General features: G+C 40.0%; 1 pseudogene; it reads left to right on the top strand.

Moving 5' to 3' along the window:
- Positions 1-486: 486 nt before the first annotated feature.
- On the top strand, positions 487-19,150 carry LOC129011319 (small ribosomal subunit protein mS31-like; annotated as a pseudogene).
- Positions 19,151-19,159: the final 9 nt, after the last annotated feature.

The raw sequence follows: 19,159 nt of genomic DNA, 5'->3' as shown, positions 1-19,159 counted from the left end.
GTACAAAAAAATTTAAAAAAAAAAAAAAAATTAGCCGGGCGTGGTGGCGCACGCCAGTAATCCTAGCTACTCAGGAGGCTGAGGCAGGAGAATTGCTTGAACCCGGGAGGCGGAGGTTGCAGTGAGCTGAGATCGCACCACTGCGCTCCAGCCTGGGCGACAGAGGGAGACTCCGTCTCAGAAAAAAAACAACAACAACATAAAAATAGACTGCGTCTGTAGTTTTTGCACAACTGATCATGCCCTCCACTATCTTGTTCGGCGGTCTCGGCGGTCTACGATCCTCCTAGGCCAGCGAACCTTGCTGAACACTGGCGAGGATTCAGTCTCTAGGAATAGAATCGCGGGGTGGGTGGGGTCGCCTGGAGGTAGCTGGCTCCGCCCGGCCCGCGGGCGAGTCCGGAACACAGTTACCCACCGCTGTTGTACACCGGAAAGCAAAGGGAGGGGAACAAGCCAGACCGGAAACGGAAGAGAGCGCGGGGGATGTGTTCGGCATGGGGACGCACTGTTACAGTTGCGCTCCTTGGTTGGCTTTGTGTCTCCGCGGTGTTTCCTAGAGTCTCGGCGTTTCTACCTCTTAGCACCCTTTCCTGCCACCCTTTGTCCCCTGGAAGCCCGGAGACATCAGCGACTGCAGTTTTGCTACTCGCTGCTCGGCATGGAACGGTCAGGTACTGCAGTTCAGCGCTCTTGGCCCCGCAGGTCCTCGGGCATCCCCGTGCCCCGTGCTGTACATTCAGTTATCCTCCGACTTCCTGGGGTCGAAGTTATTACCTGCTGGGTTTTAGAAGCTATTGCTTTACATCTGAGAAAAGAAAAATCCCAGAAAGATAAGATGACTTGCCCAAGGTCATAACGTGCGTGGAAAACAGTGCTGCGATTACAAGCTGGTCTCTGTGCCTCATTCGTCTTGTCATCAACTCCTGTCAGTTTATCCAAGCTCCAAAAGCGAAGTTGTCTTATCTTTTGCTTCCCAAGATTTATTTGATAGTCTCATTTCTCTTTCCTTCATTTATTCTTTAGTTCATTATTGGAAAACTTTACAGCGTGCCAGTACTGGTCATAAACCCCAAGTAAGACAGTCTTGTCATCACGGAGCGTGTAGTTCCAGCAAGTAGACAATTCAAGTGCTGTGTAGTGAAGTAATTGCTGAGGTAGTGTACACTATTCATCCAACAAATAGTTGTCGGAGGAGCAAATAGGGACACCTAACTATTGCAGGGGCGACTCGGGATATCCTTTCTGGAAGAAAAGTCTGATGAAATCTGAAGGACCACTGGTTGAAGTTAGCCAGGAAAGAAAAGATGTTGCAGCATACTTGGTTTTGCTGTTTATCCTCCGAGTACTTTATTGTTATGAAAGCCTAATTCCACTGTGTAACTTCCATGCATAACACTCAGAAGCCAGTTTGGTTAAGTACAGCGCTGAAGCAGGTTAGTAGCAGTGAAGATGGGAAGGACCAGCTGAATGGAGGAGAAAAATTGCACAGGTAGAATTAAGGGGATGTGACATCATGGGATAATGGTAGGGTGGTCAGAGATAGCAAAGATTTCAACTGGCTGCGTTGGAGTTGGTATCCTTAATGTTAGCAGAAGAATGCAGATTCGGGGTTGAGAAAGGTTTTTACATATGTTATAGTTTTTAGAAAACAAAAAAAATCTGTTTATGTCAGGGGCATTTTAATATAGAAGTGTGAAAAATGGAAAGTCAGTCTGAAAGGGGACATCTTGAATGTCGTTTTGAAGGTGTTGCATTTGAAGTACTGATGCGAGGCTGTCAGTGGAAACAAACTCGGGAGGTTAGGTTTAGAATTTTATTATGTTAGTTTTATGGAGCTACTTATACATGATTTTCCTGTAATGTAGATTGCTTTCTGTGGTATGAAAGCAGTCTTGAAAGAAAACACGGTAGTAAAGATTATATGTGAGATTCATTCCCCTGATTACCACCTTTCTGTTAAAATACCTTTAATATTAACTTTATTTATTTATTTAGAGCCGGAGTTTCGCTCTTACTGCCCAGACTGATCTCGACTCACCGCAACCTCTGCCTCCCATGTTCAAGAGATTCTCCTGCGTCAGCCTCCCAAATAGATGGGACTACAGGCATGCACCACCACACCTGGCTAATTTTGTATTTTTAGTGGAGATGGGGTTTCTCCATATTGGTCACACTGGTCTCGAACTCCCGACCTCAGGTGATCTGCCCCCTCAGCCTCCCAAAGTGCTTGGATTACAGGTGTAAGCCACTGCTCCCGGCCAGCTTTATTTATTATTATTAATTATTTTTGAGACAGAGTCTTGCTGTGTGTCCCAGGCTGGAGTGCAGTGGCATGATCTCGGCTCGCTGCAGCCTCTGTCTCCTGGGTTCAAGTGGTTCTTGTACCTCATCCTCCTGAGTACAGTAGCTATGTTACCTATGTTACTTAATCCTTACAATTTTAAAGGACAGGCACATGCCACCACGCTGGGCTCATTTTGTAATTTTTAGTGGAAACAGGGTTTCATTATGTTGGCCTGGCTGGTCTTGAACTCCTGACCTCAGGTGTTCCACCCGCCTCAGCCTCCCAAAGTGTTGGGATTACAGGTGTGAGCCACTGCACCCAGCCAATATTAACTTTAAATGTAAAATAATAGATTATTTTCCTAGATTGTACCATATATTGAATATTATGAGAGTGTGTTGTGTACTTAGTATGAGGATACTCGTTTGCAATTGTTTTTTCATTCTAATTTAAAAGTGCCTGATTTGACAGCCTCTGACGTTTTCATAAGCAGATCAAATAGTTTGTTTCAGCATTTTTTGAAATTGCATTTTCTCTTTAATGCAACTATCCTTAGCCTGTGGCTACTATTTTCTGGCTTTGAGAACTTGATATAGTATTTAGCCTAAGGTCTGATACAGGCTCTTGAGCTCACCTGCATCAGAAGCATCTGGGCCTTATTTAAAATGCAGATCCCTGAACCCCATTTCAAACTTACAAACTAAGAATCTCAGAAATCCTGTGTTTTAAGTCAGCTGCCTATGAGATTTGTATAACCTCTAGAGATTTGTAACCACGAACTTAACATCTGTGGGCAGCAGTTTGTTCTGTAAAACGAGAATAATAAAATCTGTCCTTTAAGATTGTAAGGATTAAGTAACATAGGTAACATAGCTACTGTAATGTGGTCCCCTGACCAGCAGCATTAGCAACACCTGGGAGTTTGTTAGAAATGCAAATTCTCAAGTGTCTCCTAGAAAAAGCTACTGAATCAGAGTAGTTTGGTGGGACCAAAGAATCTGTATTTTAGCAAGCAGCATAGATAATTTCTATGGGCCAGGCACAGTGGCCCAGGCCTGTAATCCCAGCACTTAGGGAGGCCTAGGTGGGCGATAGGAGTTCTACGTGGCCAGATTCCAGGAGTTCCTGCGTGACATGGGGAAACCTGTGTCTATAGATAATTAGTCCCAACTACTCAGGAGGCTGAGGTGGGAGGATCACTGGAGCCCGGGGAGGTTGAGGCTGCAGTTAGCCAAGATCACGCCACTGCACTCCAGCCTGTGTGACAGACTGAGACCCTGTCTCAAAAAAAAATAATGATTTCTATGCATATTAAAGTTTGAGAAGCAGTGCTGTAGCACATCAGCTTCATAAAGGTAGGGAACATGAAGTTCATATTTACTAATATATTGTCGGCACCTAGTATAGTGCCCAGCACAGAGTAGATATTCACTATATTTAATGAATGATTTTTTAAATATACCCTCTTACTGAAACACATTCAGAGTTTTTAAAGTTCTTCAGTAATCAAATACAAAAAGAGATTTTTAACCCCACAGAATAAAATTGGGTATTTGGGTTACTTAGAATTAGGACATCTTTTGCATGAGTCTAATATAGATGTAATCATTTGTGGTGTTCTCTTTCATAAATGTGTCTAATGAAGAAAGCAAAAATGACATTTCTAGCCATTGATTATTCTCTTTTCTGTTCCATTTTATCTTAGCTTACAAGTGGTTATGGGTTAAGTGGCATGTAGCTCGATGAAAATGATGATCAGATTAAAATAACACCCACTCAGTTTCTGAAAGTAATCTTTTTGATTGATAGAAATTTATTTTCATATTTAATTATAACTTTTTTTTTTTTAATTGAGACGAATTTTGCACTGTCGCCTGGGCTGGAGTGTAGTGGTATGATCTAGGCTTACTGCAACCTCCGACTTCCGGATTCAAGCGATTCTCCTGCCTGAGCCTCCCAAGTAGCTGGGAATTCCAGGCGCATGCCACCACGCTCGGCTCAGTTTTTGTATTTTGAATAGAGATGGGGTTTCACTATGTTGGCCAGGCTGGTCTCAAACTCCTGACCTCGTGATCCACCCGCCTCAGCCTCCTGGAATGTTGGGATCACAGGAGTGAGCCACCGCGCCCGGCCTAATTATAACTTTTTAAAGATGTGTTATATCATGTTAAGATCAAGGACTTGCAGTCAGTCAGATCCGGGTTTGACAATAATAAATTGTCATTTATTAACCATGTCAGAGTTTTTCTACCGAACTCTGGGGTAAATGGTGGGAAGGAACAGATTTGGGAGCACCAGCACCCCCAGGCATCTCCTGGCCACCCCAAGGAGCAGGTGATCAATATCTCAGCATACCTCTACTTATTTGTGGCACCCCAGTGTGTCTTAGGCCTTAGTGAGCTGTGAGGTGCATGACCTTAGGTAAGTTCTCTGATTTTCAGTTTCCTTATCTGCAAAATGGAGACCTTAGGGAGTTAATGTGGGTATGAGAAACATACATAAAACATATTGCACAAGGTGAGGCATGTAGTGTATGCTAATAAATGGTAAGTTGCTGCTGCTATGGTTGTTAACAATAATTATAAAAAGCAAATAGAAAGGGCTTGAATTGAAAAAAATTTAGACATATAGTTTTTTTCTTTATTAGCCTGCATTGTATTTTTCATTTTTTTAATGCGTCTTTCCAGGACAAAAAATAATATCCAAAGATATTTTGGCATTAACAGCGTGATCCGTAGCAAGAAAGTTGAGCAGTGTGAACTGTTGAGACTTCCAAGAAGACTTCAGAGAACTAAGACAGTGTAAAGGAAAACAGGGAAAAAGACTTGTTAGACATTATTAAGGGCACGAAAGTTGAATTGAGCACAGTAAATATACAAACAACAAAGCCACCCAACAGAAGTCCACTTAAAAGCTACAACTGGTGGGCCTCAAAGAGCTACAGAGCATGCTCCAAAGAAGAGGTAAATTTAATTGTAATTTGAATGTTGTTTGAAACTAATTTTTTTTGTTTTGTTTTGTTTTTGTTTTTTGAGACAGAGTTTCGCTGTGTCACCCAAGCTGGAGTGCAGTGGCGCAGTCTCGGCTCACTGCAAGCTCCGCCTCCCGGGTTCACACCATTCTCCTGCCTCAGCCTCCTGAGTAGCTGGGACCACAGGCGCATGCCGCCACGCGAGGCTAATTTTTTGTATTTTTAGTAGAGACGGGGTTTCACCGTGTTAGCCAAGATGGTCTCGATCTTTTGAACTTGTGATCCACCTGCTTTGGCCTCCCAAAGTGCTGGGATTACAGACGTGAGCCACTGTACTCGGCCGTTTGAAACTAATTTTTGAAACTCCAGTAAGCTTTTTCTTTTGGCAAAAATATTTTTAATACAAGTACTTGGGAGATGTTGAATTAATGAAGAGTAAATATCAGCTTGTAAACACAGGGACTCTAATAATTGCTTGAGAAATGCTGTTATTGTATTATATTTAAATAACAAGAGGATATCTGCACACAATCCAGTGAAAGGAAAAGAGAAGTGATCTCATTGAAAATTCCACACTCTTACATATTTATCGGTGTTATTAACTGACACTTAACTGCCTCTTTAAGCTGTTAATTAACAATATCATTTACATTTTGATTTGAAGGTAGCGTCATGTCTGTAAAAGACTCGTTTATTTGAAATTTTCCATTTTAAAGATTTTTTTTCTGGAATAAAGTTTTAGCATGTTGATTACAACTGCTGTATATAACTTCCTTTGACCAATAACTATCCGTGCTTTCAGCTTTCTTGGCTTCTTCAGAGCATTATAATTACTTGTGCTTGTTAAAAGGGTGTTATATTTAATTCTAAGTGCAATCAGTGATATCTTGGCATTGTGTTGTAGGTTAAGTGGCAGTTTTTTTTTTTTTTTTTAGTGATACATAATGATGTATTTCAGTGATGTCATTAATTCAAGTAGTAAGGTGTGTGGCTTAGGATACCCATCACTGACTTCCCTTATCAGAACAAACATAATATAGGCTTCTGTTTCCCAGAATGGTTTAACATTTTAATGGAACTTCTTGGTTTCTACGTGGTATCAAAAATAACTCTGGAAAGTATAATTGGGTAGTAGAGTAAGCTAATTCAGACAATCAGTACCCATAATAGGTACTTCCTCCTCCTCCTCCTTTAGAAAGAAAACAGTTATATAAGTATATGGAAGTAAATAACACACACAAACATATATAAATACTTATCAAGAATGGCATTTTTAAGGCTACCAGACCTGTCTATGACCCCTCATGCCCTTTATTATAATTTAATTGACTATTGCAGAAATGGTAAGGTGAGTTCAATGCTTTGGAAAGAGTCAGTAAAGGTCACATAAACAATTTCTTTCCGATTAGGCATGAGTGAGACAAATATACATACGCAGGAGCATCGTACCCTTAGATTGCTTTATAAGCTGTCTCACATTCTTGGTCCACTTTTCCACTTAAACCAAAATTGAAAATATTGCAGGATGGGTGTGATATATATACAATATATGTCTTAGAACCTTTTATCAGTGGTCCTGTGTTTAAAAAAGAGGTTTTGGTCCTACATCAAAAGACTGGTGAATGAGGTGCATCTTTTTTGAGTTTTTAAAAGGTGTCTTTTAATGATTTTTGCCTCCCCTCCCTGCTTTTCAAGGACTTCCAGGATGCATGGGATTAGATGAGTCATGATCTTTGCTTCATGAGGCACTGTCTTCATAGCTTCATGCATAGCCTGCTTTTCTTTGTATTATATATTAAATCCCCAATGATATGGTTACCATGGTTACACTACCTCCCAAACTTAGTGGCATAAAACATTCACTCATTATGCTCACAGATTCTGTGGGTTAGCAATTTGGCTGGAACACAGTGGAGAAGGCCAGTCTGTGCTCTCTGATGTCTGGGGCCTCAGATGGAAGACTTAGAAATCTGAGGCTGGAATCATCTGCAGTTTGCTCACTCATAGGTCTGGCAGTTGATGCTGGCTGTCAGCTGAGACCTTAGCTGAGGGTGTTAGCAGAAACACCTACATGTGGCTTTCTTTGTGGCCTGGGCTTTCTCACCACATGGTGGCTGGAGGATTTTGACAAATGGATAAGCCCATGTAACCCACACACTTAACCAAGACACTGTGTTTCCCATTTTCACCTTCCCAGTCAGTAACCTTCTGTCCTGAGGCAATTGCTGTTTTGTTTTTTCACCTCAGATTAGTTTTGCCTGTTCTGGCACTTGACAGCAATGGAATCATACAGAATATATTCTGTGTGCAACTTCTTTCACTTGATCGAATGTCTGTGAGAGTCAGTCATGTTGGCATGAGCTGAGTACTCTTCCATTGTTTGGATATCTCACAATTTGTTTTTTCATTCTAACAACAGACCTTAGGTTGGTTCCAGTTTGGGGCTATTATGAGTAAAGCTTCTGTGAACAGGTTAAGCTGCCTCAATATTTGCTTGCAACATGTATTGTTTTTGAAATGCGATAGCATCTAGTTGAACATTCCACTAATTTATAATGTTTGATGCTGATCCCTCATCCCTCCATGTTAATATATTGTCCTGAGTTAACATTTCAAAGTTTATATAAAACTGATACCTAATAGTTGAGAATTCTTGCTTTTGTCAGAAATTGAATTGAATGATACTTTTTTGAACAATAGAAAGTTTTCCCCAAAAAATCATTTTACTTTTCACTAAACTACTGGCATAATAAGCAATCTCTCTTTTTTCTTTCTCATTTGGTTTTCATTTTCTTTTTCAGAAATGAGCCCCTGAGTCCTCAGTTGGTAGCAGCTGCATCTGCTGCTCTGTTTTGACAAGCAGGCAAGCCAGAACTGCTCAGGCAGCTCCGTAGCATGAGGAAGAGTCAGGGGCACAGAGAGATGGAGAGAGACCTAATTAGGTAAGTGAATCAAACCATTAGGTTAGTAATGTTTATATCTCAAAATAGGCCATTTTCATGTGGCTAGTAAGTAATATACATAATATAGACCACGTAAGTGGAATTTACATATAGAATATACCATATAAGTGGAATTTTAGCAATTCAAGTTTTTAAAAAACATATGTCTTAAGTAAGATATAGTTTTAAGAGACCAATTGAATAGTTACTTTCCTTTTAGGAAGTTACAGTTTCTTGTCCATGAAACAAGAAATGATAAATTCAGTAATGTTATTAAAAATAACAGAATAAGATAGCTTTTCTGAGAAAAGTAATTTTTTTTTTTCAGTTAAATAGCTTGCTGGTTTTATGCACAGTGTAGCAATCTTCAGGTCTGTTTCCTTCTCTTTTTCCTCTTATTCTTATGTTTAAGCTGATATCTTTCCACTTACTCTCTTCATCTCTCATTATTTGTGCTACGTTAGACTCCTTGCTGCCTACATTGTAGTAAGTGGTAACACTGCTTCATTTTGGAGAGTGATCTAAATCTGTTGTTCCCAGTGAGCATGTGTACCAGATGTATTTCAGGAAGTTAAAAGAAATGGTCATGTGTGATGGCTCACGCCCGTAATCCCAGCACTTTGTGAGGCTTAGGTGAGAGGATCACTTGAGGCCAGGAATTTGAGACCAGTTTGGGCAGCAAAACAAGACCCCATCTTTACAAACCATAAAAAAATTAGCTGGCCATGGTGGCGTGTGCCAGTAGTTCTAGCTACTTTGAGGGCTGAGGCTGGAGGATGGCTTAAGTCCAGAGTTTGAGGTGGCATTGAGTTATGATGGCACCACTGCACTCCAGCCTGAGCGACAGAGACCCTATCTCTGAAAGAAATTGTATTTTTAAAAAAAGAAAAAGATAAGGCCGGGCGCAGTGGCTCACGCTTGTAATCCCAGCACTTTGGCAGGCCAAGGCGGGTGGATCACGAGGTCAGGAGATTGAGACCATCCTAACATGGTGAAACCCCTTCTCTACTAAAAATACAAAAAAATTAGCCAGGCGTGGTGGCAGGTGCCTGTAGTCTCAGCTACTCGGGAGGCTGAGGCAGGAGAATGGCATGAACCCAGGAGGCGCAGCTTGCAGTGAGCTGAGATTGCGCCACTGCACTCTAGCCTGAGTGACAGAGCGAGACTCCACCTCAAAAAAAAAAAAAGGAAAACACAGCTCTCTGGACTGTCAGTTCAGTGACTCATTTTGTTTGTGTTTGAACAAATACAAGGCAATAAATAAATATGTCTGCCTCTTGGTTTTAATTTAGTTATTGAATGTAGATGATAAGTATACAGATACTGATTGTACTTTCATTTTTTTCGGAATAATTTTTCTTTTATTTTTTTGAGACGGAGTCTCGCTCTGTTGCCCAGGCTGGAGTGCAGTGTCATGATCTCGGCTCACTGCAAGCTCCGCCTCCTGGGTTCACGCCATTCTCCTGCCTCAGCCTCCCCAGTAGCTGGGACTACAGACGCCCACCACCACACCCGGCTAATTTTTTTGTATTTTTAGTAGGGACAGGGTTTCACTGTGTTAGCCAGGATGGTCTCTTATCTCCTGACCTTGTAATCCGCCTGTCTCGGCCTCCAAAAGTGCTGCGATTACAGGCGTGAGCCACCGCGCCCAGCCCTTTTTGAAATAATTTTTCATGTGACCCTTTTATGTTTGAAGTGAAGATTTCTGAAGAACATCTTTAAAAGATGGGCAAGACTCTGTCTCAAAAAGAAAAAAAGATGGAAGTAAACATAAATCATAATGTTCTGTGTTTTGTGAATGTTAATAGATGATTTTTTTATTTAAACATAACTTTGTATGCTGTATAATTAGTGCATAGCAATGAAATAAGAATTAAGTGATATCACTCTCCTGTTTAAGAAAGTTTATTACTGTTCTGTAGCTAAGGTTTTTTTTTTTTGTTCTTTTTTTTTCGAGACAACGTTTCGCTCTTGTTGCCCAGGCTGGAGTGCAGAGGCACGATGTCGGCTCACTGCAACTTCCACCTCCTGTGTTCAAGCGATTCTCTGGCCTCAGCCTCCTGAGTAGCTGGGATTACAGGTGCCTGCCATAATGCCCGGCTAATTTTGTACTTTTAGTAGAGACGGGGTTTCTCCATTTTGGCCAGGCTGATCTCGAACTCCCGACCTCAGGTGATCCACCCGCCTTGGCCTCCCACAGTGCTGGGATTACAGGCGTGAGCCACTGTGCCCGGCTGTAGCTAAGATTTCTAATGCACTTTACCTTTTTATTATTTCAGTTTCAGTAACAAAATATGAGATATGAAAATTGCCAAATGTGCTACAGCTAGAGTTAATATAAGACCAGAGCATCAGATTCAATTTGACCAAGGCTATAACAATTATCCTGGCTAGGAGAAGACCGCTGATCTTAGAAACAGATATCAGGCTTTGTAGTCTGCTGGGTTTTGTTTGTGTAGTTTGGTTTTACCTTGACTGTAGATTTACCTTATTGCATGTGTGTATTATTGCTGTTGGATATGTGAGCATTATGAATGCATTTACATCTGTGTTCTTACTCTCTGTATACCACTTCCTAGAGAGGGAACCATGTGCTGGATTTAGCCAGTCCTGCATTTTTCTATACCTTAAATCAAAATGGGCCATGCTTCACATCTACCCATGATGAATAGGGGTCCTTTGATTAAGAATAAATAGAGCTGACTGAATTCTGAACAAGTGAGTATTTTGTGAGAAACATTATTTTTCATTTTAAATATAAATGCTGGCCGGGCGCAGTGGCTTATGCCTGTAATCCCAGCACTTTGGGAGGCCAAGGTGGGCGGATCACGAGGTCAGGAGATTGAGACCATCCTGGCTAAAATGGTGAAACCCTGTCTCTACTAAAAATACAAAAAAAAATTAGCCAGGTGTGGTGGCGGGCGCCTGTAGTACCAGATACTAGGGAGGCTGAGGCAAGAGAATGGCATGAACCCATGAGGTGGAGGTTGCAGTGAGCCGAAATTGCCCCGTTGCACTCCAGCCTGGGCGACAGAGTGCGACTCCATCTCAAAATAATAATAATAAATAAATAAATAAATAAATAAAAATGCCTAATACTGTGTATTCATTTACCCTTTATATCTCTATACATGCTTATCTTTTGTTATACGTTAGAGACATGACCCACCATCAACAAAAAGAAAGAAAGGCGTAGGCCGGGCGCGTTGGCTCACACCTGTAATCCCAGCAATTTGAAGGGCCGAGGCAGGCGGATCACGAGGTCAGGAGTTTGAGACCAGCGTGGCTAACATGGTGAAACCCCATCTCTACTAAAAATATAAAAATTAGCTGGATGTGGTTACGGGCGCCTGCAATCCCAGCTACTCAGGAGACTGAGGCAAGAGAATTGCTTGAATCCGGGAGGTGGAGGTTGCAGTGAGCCAAGATCGTGCCATTGCACCCTATACCTTAAAATGGTAGATTATTTGTGGCCATTTGAAGTTCTTAAAGATGCTGAGCCATGTCTTACATAGTTATTTTAGAATCTAAAGTTGTTCTATATTTGCATAAAGTTTCTATTGTTTCTCTCCTTTAAATCCTGAAAGTGGTAGTTGGGAAGGAGGAGCCAGATATTTGGCATGGCCTGACAAAAATTAACTTGTCTTTTTTTTGTTTTTTTTTTTTTTTGACATGGAGTCTCACTCTGTCGCCCAGGCTGGACTGCAGTGGTGCCATCTCAGCTCACTGCAACCTCTGCCTCCTGGGTTCTAGTGATTCCCCTGAGAGCCTCCCCAGTAGCTGGGATTATAGGGGTGCACCACTACGCCAGCTAATTTTTGTATTTTTAGTAGAGACGGGGTTTCATCATGTTGGCCGAGCTGGTAACTCCTGACCTCAAGTGATCCACCCACCTCGGCCTCCTAAAGTGTTGGGATTACAGGCGTGAGCCACCGCACCCGGCCTAACCTGTCTTTATAGCAGGATATGCTCACAATTGGAGTGTTTTCAATACATTGTGTATTCCGTGGATTTGTTTTTTTTGTTGTTGTTTGTTTGTTTGTTTTTGAGATGGAGTCTCGCTCTGTCACCCAGGCGGGAGTGCAGTGGTGGGATCTCGGCTCACTGCAAGCTCCACCTCCCAGGTTCACGCCATTCTCCTGCCTCAGCCTCCTGAGTAGCTGGGACTACAGGTGCCCGCCACCACGCCCGGCTAATTTTTTGTATTTTTAGTAGAGATGGGGTTTCACTGTGTTAGCCAGGATGGTCTCGATCTCCTGACCTCGTGATCTGCCTGCCTCAGCCTCCCAAAGTGCTGGGATTACAGGCGTGAGCCACCACACCCGGCCTCCGTGGATTTATTTTAAGTAAAATCAGGCACTTGAGTTAACTCCTGGGTGTTAAATTGCTGATTTATACAGGAAAGTTGGAAAAGGTGGTTAGCAGTTAACACACGAAGTTCAAGAGTTTATGGTGACTTTGGAATATTATTTGAATTACTAATTTAAAGTGATTTCTTATCTGTTACATTATTGAATAAAGTAGAAAGTGTTCTTGGAGTTTTACTTAAGAATATTTAACTGAGTCAGTTAATACTTGAGAAAATTTAACTGAATCATTCAGCTTGCATATAATACTGTGCAACTACATTGGGATGGCATGTTTGATTTTTAATATTAGATATGATATTTAATATTTTAAAAATTAGGTGGCAAAGGAGAAGCTAAACAAGTAGGAAAGGGGTTCCTGTGCCTTCAGTGTGTTAAAAAGCCAGCTAAAGGGAGTAAGGGGAAGCAATGGTGAGATGCCAAGTTGTTCACCCTGCTATGACTCGGGCAGGGTCTGGGGTACCAACCCCAGACAACCCAGGCCTGGACTTATTGCTTCTTTTGGAAATTGACAGTTCACACTGGCCTGCCTCAGAATGTTGGCATTGCCATTGACTAATTCTGTGACCGGGCACCTTTTATAGCCTCCATCAGCCTGTTTCCCCAGCTATAAAATGCTGAAAGTGAAATCTAGCTTAAATGGCTTTCTTGAGGAATAGAAAAGCAACACGTATAAACTCTCTGGTACACAGTAGGTGCTCAGCAAATGTCCATTCCCTTTCTTTGTTGTGCATTCCTCTTTTGAAGTTCAGTGCTTTACCAAGGCATTTCCTCTCTGCCGTGACTTGCTTTAATCCACCATCCTGTTCACCGGACGTTCGGTTGAGGGAGAAGAATGCAAGGCACTGAGGAAAGTTCTGGAGCAGAAAAGCCTTTGTTTACAAATAACTTAGGAACCTGCTAGAGGAAAACTTGTATGACTTGAGATCACATTATTTAACGTTCATATGGTATTTGCATTTTTTCCAGTTCTATTTAGTAGAGAAAAGTAACTTAGTCCATAAAAAAAGAATTTGAAATTATTATTAAAATTAACCCTCCAGTTTATAAACTGGATTTTAATCTGCCAGTAAGTTTATTCAAGTAAATATGTAAATTGATGCATAAAGCAGTTGATTATCAAGTTTGCAAGAAAATGTTACTTATTAACTCTGGTATTAATTTCAATAGTTAATTAAAAATCGTCATGTAAAGAAAGTTATTTTACAGAATGCTTTATGAAAGGGAATGTTGTGATTTACCTATGCATTCCTTTGTAATTATAATTTGTAATTAATCATTGCAGTGTTTTCTGCCCTTAAAAACAAATGTTGACTTTAACAGCTTCTTTTTAGTGTAGTTTTATAGTTTTTCACAACATAGTTTTTAAAACTTAATATAAAAGGGAACAAATAAAAATTAATGCTAATTGAGCTAATCTTTTCAATTAGATATTTTGGAAATTAAGTTGCTGTAACTGATTTGTTGTATTATGAAGCAAAACTTCAAGTGCACATTTCTGTTTTTAGTCTATCAGTCCTAAAAATGTGGCAATTTAGCTAAGATGTTTGATGTACGTCAGTGGAATTATTTTGAATTTTTACATAGAATATTTCACAAATTTTTTTCTCATAATTTTTGTTGACAGTTTAAAATATATTCATTAAAATTTTTTTTTTTTTGTCTTAGGAAAAATATATTCATGGGGAAGAGACGTAATAGTTTTGACGTTACGGCAGTTACTAAAGAAGCACCTGAACAGGTTTGTTAAGAATAACTATTTCTCAGGTGGAGAAATATTCCATCTTTTCAAGATGTCCTGAAGGTTTTGATGGTGTAATAGTTGGATATTTTAATATTCCCTCCTGTCATTGGCCTGGTTCCGAATGATGAATGTGGCAGTTGTTAGAAGGAAAACTCAGGACTATAACGTCCCCCCAAATTGGGAAGGCATCGAGTGACCAAAGAATAATTTGGGCAAGTCCAGCTTGATGAATAGATGAGTTTACTAGGACTTACCTACTGGACATTTCTGGGCAGCTCTAGAGTCACCCTGCCTCTTATCTCTAAGCTGCTTTTAAGCTTATATGCTGGCTGTTTGCCTACTGTGTATGCACGATGAGACTGTTTTCCTTGATATGTTTTGAGGTGTGCCCTGGGATGTTTGGGTTCTCAGGGACACCTGCTCCTCAGCTAGGCACTGTGGCCTTGGCTCCCTGTCCAGCCTTCATGGTTCAAGCAACACACATATATCCTTAAGTAATCTGGTGGGGGACATACCACACTACAGTTGTTGACATTGCTAGTTGTGGTTCGGTTTCCCCCTTGAAATGTTGCATTCTGTGAGATAATGGGAGGTAAGTACTACCGATTACATGAATCCAGAGGTCCAGATTAGCCACTAATTTGGGTTAGAACATTATTAATCACCTACCATTTGCAGTGTATCTCTATGCTATTACATAAAGACATACTGGTTCCTGTCCCTAGGCAGCTTGCTATCTAGAAGAGGAGATAGCATTTATAAAATAACTTATTGAAGTGATTTAGTGATTGTTCAGGAGATGGGAAGAACATTCAAGGAATATATTTAAGAGACTTGTAGTGTTTTTTTCTTAACACATGGTTGGTCTTTGTTCTCTATTCTTCCCCTTTTCTTTGGGTAAGAAATTTACCATTTTAAGTCTAAAGGAGAAATGAATGTCCTCTTGCTTGGCATTAAATTTGGTTTACTAGTAAAATAAATGAAGAAACTCAATACAGATGGTCTCCAGAGTGTAAGTGATGAGCATTTCTAGCGAATAGAAGTTAGTTTTCTGGATTTTGATAGAAATAATGTTGTATATGCACTTAGGAGGCTGAGATGACAGGATGGCTTGGGATTAGGAGTTCAAGACCAGCCTGGGCAACATAGTGAGATCCTTTATCTAAAAAAATAGAAAAAAATGATCTGGGTATAGTGGTGCATGCCTATAGTCCTAGCAGCCTGGGAGGTTGAGGTGGGAGGATCACTGGAGCCCAGAATTCGATGCTGCAATGAGCTACAATTGTGCCATAACACTCCAGCCTAAGCAACAGAGACCCCCTCTCAAAGGGGGAAAAAAAAATGTAAGTGATAGATAAGTTCCTAGGCCAGCCTTCAATGGCTCATTTAATCTTTCTACCAGTTACTTATATAAACTTCTGATTTTCCCCCTATTTAATAAACTATATTAGAGGCTAGATCTCATTCATGTCTGTATACCCCGTAGCATCTACTCATGTGGCTTACAGATCATAGGAACTAGTTATCTTAAATCTTAAATTCTTTTTTTGAAGAAACTGTAGTATAAAATACACATCTATAAAGGAAAGTAGTGAATTCAATTAACGTTTGTTCGTTAGAACTGAAGGTGAAGCTAAAAGAACAACCCTCTGTATTACAAAAACTGCATTCTGCTGTGTATGATAAAAAGAAAATGCAAAATGCATAGGGACAATGAATCACCTCTCCCCTGCTCAAATGGTATCCATTAAGTGTGCATCAGAAAGGAATTTTTTGTCGGGGCAGCTGCTGTTGTCCAGCCAAAAGAGACACTTGGATTCTGGAAGAAGCCAGCTTACTTTTTAAAATAAAAAAATCTTATTTCTAAAACTGAAATTAGTTGGCAAGGAGGCATTTACATTTTATGTATTTTATAAAACAGTATCAAATGATTATATTCTAGTGAGGAAAGTAGCATACAAATTTATGTAATAATTTAATGAAGTTACCGTTTGAATCTGCTGTGCTTGCATGAGTCTAAAGAATGTTTTTTGTTTCCAGTTAAGTACAAGAATAACAAAATGTGGAAACTTAAATTTAGCAGTTGTTCATTGTTGTTATCTTACATCCCAAACAATGCTGGAAATACAGTTGGCATTCAGTAATTTTTTTATTGACCGATTGAATGAGTTATTCTGTTCCATGATTCCCACATCTTGTTCCCCACTAAGTTCTTACCACTGCTACAAAGGATACTGTCATAGGCTCTACTGGTTATCCTAGAGTCGACAGGCAGTATAGCTCAACAGAAAGTGTTGGTGTTGTGTAGAACTGGATTCAAATTCCGATTCTGCTACACTAACCTTTCCCCACCTATAAAATGGGGGTTAGTACATACGTCTCCAGGATTAAATGAGGTCATCTGAGAAAAGTGTGAGGCACAGTGCCTGGAACGTAGTACACATTTAATAAATGTTTGCAACTATTAGCAAATATAAAATATGATGATCCTAATGATGATGGAAAACACATAGGTTGGTCAGTGTCCGCCAAATAAAAGATAACTGAGATAGTTGTTATTTTATTGGTGTGATTGCTCTGTAAATGTGGCTAGTTAAGCCTAACAACTGTGATAGTTACCCAGTATCAGATGATCTAGGTGAAAATACTTAATATCTGCCAGTCAGTGTGTTATTAGACACATTTCTGCACATAAAGGCTCACAGAAACCGATTCAGAAAAAGCAAATAGATAAAATAAGGCTTACCCAGGTAGAAGAGTAAATGAGCTATTTGTTGACATGCTTTAGGGGGCTTGACAAAAGTGTGTAAACAGGTAGGGTGGAGGATAAATCATATGCAATGTACACCTCTAGCCCAGAAAGATAAAAAATGTTTGAAACAATAATTAAGGACCAAAAATTAGGGAAAAAAGTAGCCAAGGGATAGATCGTGATATTCATTTTCTTTTTACAACTTTATTAAGGTATAATTTGTGTGCAAGGAACTGCACACATTTAGAACATATAACTCGACTAGTTTTGACAAATAGATAAACCCATGAAACTGCCACTTACAAATCTGAACATTTTCATGTCCTTTTGCAACACACACACACACACAATGCAGGCAGCCTTTGATCTGCTTTCTGTTAAAATAGATTAAGTTGCATCTCTTAGAATTGTACATAAATGAAATCACACAGTATGTACTCTTTTGCATCTGGCTTCTTTCACTCAGCTAATGATTTGAGATTCATCCATGTTGTTCCATGTACTAGTAATGCATTTTTATTACTGAATAGTATACAGTTGTATGGCTGTATTACTTTTTTTTTTTTTTTTTTGAGACGGAGTCTCGCTCTGTAGCTCAGGCTGGAGTGCAATGGCGCGATCTCGGCTCATTGCAAGCTCCACCTCCTGGGTCCTGGTTGAAGCATTTCTCCTGCCTCAGCCTCCCGAATAGCTGGGCTTACAGGCATACACCACCATGCCCATCTAATTTTTGTATTTTTAGTAAAGACGGGATTTCACCATGTTGGCCAGGCTGTTCTTGAACTCCTGACCTCGTGATCCGCCTGCTTTGGCCTCCCAAAGTGCTGGGATTACAGCTGCGAGCCACCACGCCTGGCTGATGTATTACATTTTTGTACCTATTCACCTGTTAGTGGACATTTGGATTGTTTCCCAAATTACAACCCACATTTGGCTATTACAAAGAAAGCTGCCATGAACTTTCGTGTACAAGTCTTTGTGTGGACATGTATTATCTCTTGGGTAAATATCCAGGAATGAAATAGCTATGATGAATAATAGATGTATTTTTAACTTTTTAAGAAGCCATCAAGCTGTTTTCCAAGATGTTTGTACCATTTTACGTTCCCAGCAGCAGTAACTGGTGGGAATATGGCTCATTCTCAAAAGATGATCTGAAATTTCAAAAGTAAAAAAGTTATTGAAACATGTAATATGATGGTGGTAATTAGCCAACTCATAGGGTTGGTTGTGAGGATTAAATGTACTAATGCATAAAAAACATTTAAGCACAGAGGAAGTACTCAGTGTTCATTAGCAGTTTTATTGTTATTCTGTTGATCTAACTTCTTTGGTTGTTAACAGTAGTACATTAGTGAGTAATTTTGATAGAGTAAAAATAAACAGCCTATATTTTAAAAATCAAAGTCACATATTGTAAAAAAAATTCGTATTCATAAAAATACCTTTAAACAAAATACAAATTTAATTTTTTTTTCCAGTAGAAGGGGCAGTGATTACCTTGTTGTAAAACCAAAGTTAAGCTTGCCATTATTGTAGTTATAGTCTTTATTTATTTATTTTTATTTATTTATTTTTTGAGATGGAGTCTCGCTCTTTCACCCAGGCTGGAGTGCAGTGGCCTAATCTTCATTCACTGCAACCTCCACCTCCCGGGTTCAAGCAATTCTCCTGCCTCAGCCTCCCAAGTAGCTATGATTACAGGCATGCACCACCATACCCAGCTAATTTTTTGTATTTTTAGTAGAGATGGGGTTTCACCATGTTGGTCAGGCTGGTATTGAACTCCTGACCTTAGGTGATCTCCCCTTCTTGGCCTCCCAAAGTGCTGGGATTACAGGCGTGAGCCTAGTTATAGTCTTTAACATAATTTTTGTTGCAGTTAAATCTCAGTGATATAACTTTCTATTATATACTGTAATTATGAGTGTCAAGGTATGAAAAATATACAATTCAGAATTGGTTATAACATTTTTTAAAAAGATATTTACACTGACTTGTTCTTATTTAAAATGCCTTATCCAGACACATCACCTTCACTTTGGGATGTGGAATGTGCTAAGTAGTTAGCCACAGAAAGTGAACACCCCTTCAGA

This window comes from Pongo pygmaeus, chromosome 14, assembly GCF_028885625.2.
Source record: "Pongo pygmaeus isolate AG05252 chromosome 14, NHGRI_mPonPyg2-v2.0_pri, whole genome shotgun sequence".
NCBI lineage: Eukaryota > Metazoa > Chordata > Mammalia > Primates > Hominidae > Pongo > Pongo pygmaeus.
Note: the sequence above shows the minus strand (reverse complement) of the source record. Positions and strands in the feature narration are given on the sequence as shown.